Source organism: Chanodichthys erythropterus, chromosome 3, assembly GCF_024489055.1.
Source record: "Chanodichthys erythropterus isolate Z2021 chromosome 3, ASM2448905v1, whole genome shotgun sequence".
Classification (NCBI taxonomy): Eukaryota; Metazoa; Chordata; class Actinopteri; order Cypriniformes; family Xenocyprididae; genus Chanodichthys; species Chanodichthys erythropterus.
Window position 1 is genome coordinate 27186067 of NC_090223.1, and position 8852 is coordinate 27194918.

The following is an 8852-nucleotide window of genomic DNA, read 5'->3' on the forward strand; positions in this document are numbered from 1 at the left end:
ATTCACAGTGTCTTTAGACAGATCCAGACCCCAAATTCACATCATTGGCTGATCCAAACACACATGGTGCATCTGAAATTGCATACTGTCTGAGTAGATGCTACATTTGAACTGAAAAATTGTATTAAGTATGATTATAATAGGTAGTATGAATGGAATCTGGACGTACTGCATCCACCATGTTGTTACTGTCACGTGACCTACCGGTCTTCGTGATTTTTCCAAGTAAGACATATTTTGTTGATCCTGGAACAACATTCCTATCCGAAAATTTAGTCCTAACCTTTTCCCAACCCCCATAACTTATCCCTAAAATCAGAGGGAAATGATAGTTTAATAACATTGATGTAGAAGCACCTAACCCTGGTTGCAAGCCTAAACTTGACATAATAAACTTGTCCCTCAAATCTGATTGGTTGATTGGAATGTTGTTCCAGGATCAACAAAGATGTTGATCCAGGAACATGTTGTACGTGGTGAAATCAAGTTCACCGTGACGTACCAGTTTTCAGTTCGTCGCTTCACTGCCATTCATAAATCCTCTCCTGAGGCATCATGGGATAGTAAAGTGTCCATCGAATGCACACTTCAGAATCTCGGCAGAAGTAGTAGGTCATCTGGGTACTTTTCTCCAACTGTTTTTCGAATACAATTTATTCAGACATAGCACTCTGTTGGCGTACTGTTTTTCACATACTAGTAAGGAAGTACTTGATTTCAGATGCAGTGACAGTATCAGGTTGGTTAAGATGCTCCAACAAAACACTAATGTTTTGATAGAGCCACAGAGACAATCTTATAGTTGTCTCTGGTTAAGGAGAGTATTAAAATTGTTTGTTTTTTCTTATACTGGTGTAATCGCAAGCTATTTGTACTCAAGCACGATGCATTAAAGGTGCCATTGAACATTTTTTTACAAGATGTAATATAAGTCTAAGGTGCCCCCTGAATGTGTCTGTGAAGTTTCAGCTCAAAATACCCCAAAGATTTTTTTTAATAAATTTTTTTAACTGCCTATTTTGAGGCATAATTAGAAATGCGCCGATTCAGGGCTGCGGCCCCTTTAAATCGCGCGCTCTCCGCTCCCTCCGGAGCTCTTGGCTCTATCACTGCATAAACAAAGTTCGCACAGCTAATATAACCCTTAAAATGGATCTTTACAAAGTCTTCGTCATGCAGCATGTCTAATCGCGTAAGTATGGTATTTATTTGGATGTTTACATTTGATTCTGAATGAGTTTGAGGCTATGCTCCGTGGCTAACGGCTAATGCTACACTGTTGGAGAGATTTATAAAGAATGAAGTTGTGTTTATGAATTATACAGACTGCAAGTGTTTAATAATGAAAATAACGACGACTCTTGTCTCCGTGAATACAGTAATAAACGATGGTAACTTTAACCACATTTAACAGTACATTAGCAACATGCTAACGAAACATTTAGAAAGACAGTTTACAGATATCACTAAAAATATCATGTTATCATGGATCATGTCAGTTATTATTGCTCTATCTGCCATTTTTCGCTATTGTTCTTGCTTGCTTACCTAGTCTGATGATTCAGCTGTGCACAGATCCAGACGTTAATACTGGCTGCCCTTGTGTAATGCCTTGATCATGGGCTGGCATATGCAAATATTGGGGGCGTACATATTAATGATCCCGACTGTTACGTAACAGTCGGTGTTATGTTGAGATTTGCCTGTTCTTCGGAAGTCTTTTAAACAAATGAGATTTATATAAGAAGGAGGAAACAATGGAGTTTGAGACTCACTGTATGTCATTTCCATGTACTGAACTCTTGTTATTCAACTATGCTGAGGTAAATTCAATTTTCAATTCGATGGCACCTTTAAAGATTTTGCTAAAGCTCAAGAATGCCTCTTCTTCCACACATACTTAATTTTAGTGTCTGTTTATGTGTGTTTATCTCCATCTTTCTCAGTGTTTCACATGTGTGTTTTTTGGCAGACCGGAGTTTATAGAGTATGTCTGTATCATCGGTTTCACACAGAGCAGATGTGATTTATTGCAGGCTAATCTACTCCACTCTGCACCTCATATTGGCCTTGTATGTGTGTGTGAGAGTGTGTGTGGCTATGTTTTAATTATACCAACACAAGTCACTAAAAAAAGCTTTTAACACTTAATTTTTCATTTCTTCCTCACTAAAGTGGCACTGAAAGTTTGCACACACAGGTACACACATGGTTATTGTTTCTTCACAAACATTCCAGATAAATTCTGATCTTGTTTCTGAAAGCAGATACATTCCACACAAAGACTTTAAGATCCATTGTTCAAGAGTGAATGAGAGAGAGAGCAAAACCAAGGTGAAATTTTCTTGGTAGACAACATGTCCCCATTGCTTTGTTGTAAATAAACAGGAAAGCCTTCAAGGCATTTGGAAACTATAGCGATATGAGACCATTATGTAATCACAGGGTCTTCGTATGAGTACTACAATAAAGCACCTTCAAATACCTTCATTGGTCTATAATATCTACCTGAAGAACAAAACATTAAGTTTGAGGCCTACTGGGAGAATATTTAAATGAAAATAAGAAAAAACAAACAAACAAACAGAATGATAAAATTTTTGGACACAACCATTATTTGCAAATTCATGTTTTAAATATTAATAAAATTGAACACAAATGACAAAGATTGATTGAACTGTCTTAAAGGGTTAGTTCACCCAAAAATGAAAATAATGTCATTTATTACTCGCCCTCATGCCGTTCCACACTCGTAAGACCTTCGTTGATCTTCGGAACACAAATTAAGATATTTTAGTTGAAATCTGATGTCTCCGTGAGGCCTCCATAGGGAGCAATGACATTTCCTCTCTCAAGATCCATAAAGGTACTAAAAACATATTTAAATCAGTTCATGTGAGTACAGTGGTTCAATATTAATATTATAAAGGGACATGAATATTTTTGGAGCGCCAAAAAAAAGGAAATAATGACTTATTTAGTGATGGCTGATTTCAAAACACTGCTTCAGGGAGATTCGGAGCATAAATGAATCAGTGTGTCGAATCAGCTGTTCGGAGCGCCAAAGTCACGTGATTTCAGCAGTTTGGCGGTTTGACATGCAATCTGAATCATGATTCGACACGCTGATTCATTTGTGCTCCGAAGCTTCCGAAGTCATTATTTTGTTTTTTTTTGGCACACCAAAATGTTCTCATCGCTTTATAATATTAATATTGAAGCACTGTACTCACATGAACAGATTTAAATATGTTTTTAGTACATTAATGGATCTTGAGAGAGGAAATGTCATTGCTCCCTATGGAGGCCTCAAGGAGCCATCGGATTTCAACTAAAATATCTTAATTTGTGTTCTGAAGATGAACGAAGGTCTTATGGGTGTGGAACGGCATGAGACATGAGGGTGAGTAATAAATGATTTTATTTTCATTTTTGGGTGAACTAACCCTTTAAAAGTAACAATTTTGCCTGGTTTAATTTGTTCCCTCAAAAAAAAAATCAACATGAAATGGAAGTTAGATAATCTTTTCTTCCTTATTGCGACATATCTGAGGGGCAGTTTTTCAAAATGTAAAACTTTTTATGCGTTTTGGCCGTTCATTTACACCTACACAAACTTTTGAAAACGGGTTTCAAAGTGCACGTTTTTGAAAATTATACTACAAAATGCACATTTGTGAAAACGGTGATGTTGTGTGCATGCATATTACGTGTTCAGTCTATCCATCTTATTTTTCAGGTAAAAGATGTTGTCGTCTGTACGTGAAAAACGCAATGGAAAAACTTTCCGTTTTTTAGTACATCATTGTTGTGTAAACAAGTAAGCCTAAGGGGTGTCCAACCCTGCTCCTGGAAAGCTACTATCCTGCAGATTTCAGCTCCAACCCCAATCAAACGCACCTGAACCAGATAATCAAGGTGTTCAGGGTTGCTTGATAATTACAGACAGGTGTGTTGGAGCAGGGTTGGAACTGAAGTCTGCAGGACGGTAGCTCTCCAGGAGCAGGGTTGGACACCCCTGCCCTACATCAAGCAGCGTCTCGAACAAGAAAATAATGTAAGATGGAACTAGATTGGGATGGTTGTGGTTTGCTATTGTGATATCATGTGAGTGAGAGGTTGCCCTGCCCTCGTGCCAGTAAACACATCATCAGAGAAGAGATGGAGGGGAAGTTATTTTGATTGGGGCTTAATGGGGCTTATTTTGAGTGGAGCGCTAAATATAATTATGGCTTTAATAATATTTTCCCAATAAATAGGCAAGCATAAACCTTCCTCACTATGATTCCTGACTCCATGATCCCTGTTCTTTCCGACAACAAAGAACTTGAATGCGACCAGCTCGTAATCATGACTTCAGAAGTGGGAAGTAGGAAATTTCCGATAGCACGTGAAGGCAGCAAAAGTCATCAAATGGAATACAATAATCATATAACAGAAACCACATAATGCATGCTTGGGATCATACAAAACGGCAACAAATCAGCAACATATGAAATTCTTTAACCTTTCTTAGAATGTCCCATATAGTTCATAAAATATTGCCTAATACAATACAATATTGATTAAAAAAAAAAAAAAAAAGGAAAAAAAAGCTGTTTTGCCTTCTCTATCAAACTCTTTAATAAACACTTCAATTGACTTGCTAGGATCTTTATTTTTATTTCACTTAAAACATAGTTTATGCTGTCCAAACACTAGCTGGGGAAACACCACTGTGTCACTCTTTAAGAAGTGACGAGGTCAAAGTTCATGAAGCAGTTAAACTGCACTGTTGTTTAGTTAAAGGGACTAAAGCAAGCCACATTTAGCATTCAAAAAGCATTTTAAAAAACAATAAAAAATTGTTTTATTCAACTTGAAGGACAAGGTCAGGTTATTTGCGACCTCATACGCCAAAGGGCAAAATAAATAAATAAATAATGCACGCTCATACATAATAAATAGGCCAATTGTTAAATAGCTTTGTATTATATAAAATCTAGCTAAACTGTTTAGCTCAGTAATCCTGCCCCCTGAACTGACCTCTGACCTTTAGTGAACCGCTCATGGAAGACCGATTCTCGAGCAGTACTGATGTGAACTAGTGAGTCAGAACAAAACTCTCCCACCCAAAAGAAGTCGCTCAATTCTGATGTAAATGTACAGTCAAAAAAAGTACACATAATGATCTTCCAGTGAGTAGTGAGATGAAACTTGGCAGTTTTTTAACCAAAAAGTGTGAAAATTGCTGACTCCCATTGAGAATTCAATAACAGACTTTCAACATTTGGATACCTTTAAACAAATAATAACAAATGAACAGTCTGTAATAACACTGTATTGAACAGACAGAAGCTTATTTATTAAATTGATCAACAAAGCTTCTAGTTAGCACATCTAATGTGTAAAAAATTATTATTTTAGTTGTATTATGTTTGTGATAATGTTATAATAATATGACATACAGTATGTCAAGGGTGGTTTTAGCATATTTTATAAGATTGCAGAAATGTTATAATATACGTAGCAGGACTTCATACATAATTTAGTTTTTATGATATATTTTATTTTTCAGGATATTTTCTAGGAGTTCCCCATTTTAATATTAGTTTTAATATTAGTTAGTTCAAGTCTCCCACACTTTAAAATGTTTCTTATAGAAGGCTTAAAACTTAAAAACAACACTTGGCAAATGTTGCAGTTTTGTGTGGTTTTGTTTTGTATCATAAAAATATATTACATATTAGTTTAAGACTACTTTAATAAAATCTACCAGGTCTTTTCACAATTTCAGATAATTTTAGTTATATAAAATTAAAACATATTTGCAAAATGTAATACATATTGCTTTACAGAAAGCGCATGTATCAAATGCTACAATCAAAAAGCCAGAAGTGATTAAGTCAACTATAATATTGCCACTATATGAATATATTACATTTGTTTTAAAACTTTGTAGTGCAATATACACTAATTGCAACCAAATTATAATGTTTAGAAAACGTTTGCGCTTGCTGATCGCGTAAAAATGCGAATCATGAAGTGAATGACAGCAGAATGTCAGCTGAGATGCAGATCGTGGTAACAGCTGTACAGTCGGCGACTGTGCACGAGACAAATATCGTTAGTCTCAGAAGGTCTGGAGCAGGAGGTTATTTGAGGCTCAGTGTCACACAAATATGCACAGAGATAAACATACACACGCTCACAAACATCTGCGGAAGAGCGCACATATTCACACACCCAAACCATACGCAAGCTCACACACAATAGATCAGATCTTTATCTCTACCGGCAGCACACGCCGTCTTCCTGTTATCTTATTTAAGGCCCTGTGGCTTGTGTGCTTGTGTGTAAGAAACTTATTTGTACATGCTTGATTAAACAGCTTGAGCTGTGTCTGACTGTACTTTCACCCACATTCTCAGAAACCACTTTAACAATCAGTGTAAACAAAATCATTTACTGTCACCATGAAATCTAAAAAAAAAATGTACGTAATATTTCAGTGTTTATTATAAATTATTTAAATGTGTACATTATTATTTTATAAAAATTAACGTGTCCTCATAATCTTTAATCAAAACAACTTCCCCTCCCTCTTTCAGCGACATCTCTTCTCTGATGATGTGTTTACTGGTGCAGGGGCGGGACAACCTGTCACTCACATGACATCACAGCAGTAGCAAACCACACCCATCCAATCAGTTCCCTATGGACAAAATCAAGTTCAACCCTACATTTTTCCTGTTTGTGAAGCCATTTCACTCACATACAAGTTAGTATTGGGAGTAAAAGACTATCACAACGTCCGTTTCACGCCGACTTTAAATTTGCTTTTTTCACTGTCAAACATTAAAGGATGACAAAGTTTGTCTACATTGAGAAACAGCATGTTGCCTGAGATTTTCTTCTAATTTAGTGTCTGATTTATCTTTTTAATCTTAAAAATCTGTCATCCTCCTACAAAAAGCACCATATGACTCTGTACTCTCTATCTTATGAAGCCATCTTGAGCAGACCAAAGTTGCAATTTACAGTACATTTTTTAACATTTAAATATAAAATAAAAATTTTAAAATATATAAATATAACTTGCTCTACTAACAATAGAAGTTTATGGTAAGTAATACACAGTAATACATGTAAAATTTGATCTTTTTGTGTATTCGGGTGAATTTTGATGAGTTTTGCATCATGCGTCTTGTTTTCAACATCTTTTCTTAGCTGTTAGCATGATTTTCTTCAGTTCTATTCATTAATTCATTGAATTTCACACACATTTTTAACATCAACAGGCCTGGACAGAGTATGACAATATCCAGACGTTATCTTACTGCCATTGAAAAGTGCTGTGAGTTTGTGGACAACCTGTGTGTGTCTGTTTATATGTGTGTTATGCTAGCAGGCTAATGGAGGCTAAATCATGGAAAGGGAGGGTGCAAACACTTCTCTCTGTTAGCATATGTGAGATTTATCTGCTCTTAGTGCTTTAACTCTTGCAAACATGAACGCTGAGTGCCTGTACATCATGCTTTTGCAGAAATAATAATAACAAACTTTATAGCACCTTTGCTTAAGTGTGCTTAAAGGGAAATAAGTGTACTAGCAGAGAGGAATATACCTTCTCATCCTCTCTGTCTCAGCGGTATCTTTCAGTATGTGACCTTTTATGGTTGCCAAATATTTAAGTGATTTTATTTGTAAATATCTTTGCTTTGGCTTCAGTAATAATTGCTAGTGTAATACTGAAGCATATTTCAGTGATTGTTTTGCTCTGTTGGAAAAATATATCTTCCTTTTGGAGAAATAAAAATGCATTAATAAAATCGTAGGCATCAAGAGAGGAAATGGATTAAATAATTTATCATTTCCATGGTAACATCACTTGCTTAAGCAGCAAAAGTCAAATACAATTGAATTTATTTAAAGTAGATGCCATACACTGTACATGTGTATGTATGTGAGACATGACCTTTAACGTGACCTTTCAAAAACTGCCAACAAAACACAGCAAAAACATCTTTCCACAATTTTCCAGCAGTGTTGGTATTGTTAACTCTTTGGTAATTGATAAAGCTGATAATAAAGCTGATAACACTGATTTCCAGTGTATAAAAAACACTCAGGTGATTTTGATAATCTTCTGGACATACAGTAGTTACTTCAGATGCCAATATGTAAATTCATGTAAAATGTTGAAATGCATGCCAACAATGCATAAACAGCACTATAGTTGGTGTAATTCATTCTTAGTGAGGTAAAGTATATAAATTAAACATATAAACACTTAAAATATTGAGACAGGTGCTTAACATTACAACTGTTTAACTGCTACTAAGAGTGAAGTTTATTCCAAGTTTGAGTTGAATCTTCATGCATCAAAATGTTAAGCTCATCTAAGGTCATGATGTACAATGCCAACACTGAGCTGATCCACTTTACTGGCTCTCACTGTCTCTCTCCTCCCACAGGAATGCAGAGGCGCATAATTAATTGCATTAATTCAGCACATAAATTCCAGCTATCAAGGGAGCGAGTCAGATATGAAGTGAGGGAGTGCGTCCATCTGTCCGGGTGGGCCGCAGCAGAGCAGGGCACCCTCACAACAATTCACACACAGACCAAACAAAAACAAACTGCACGATAGGCCTTTTTTTCATTGCATAAATGATGGTCAAGCACAATGTACTGCTACAAACATTATTGGATTATTTATAATAGCTAGAGGTCAGGGGTCTGAAAAAATACAGTCTTGTTGTTTTTAAAACAGACCTTCAGAGATCCACCGTTTGGTTCCAGAAAACTTAGCTGAAGAGTGTAGATCTGTCAGTGCCCTTGAGAAAGAGCCTCTTGGCCACTTTATGCTC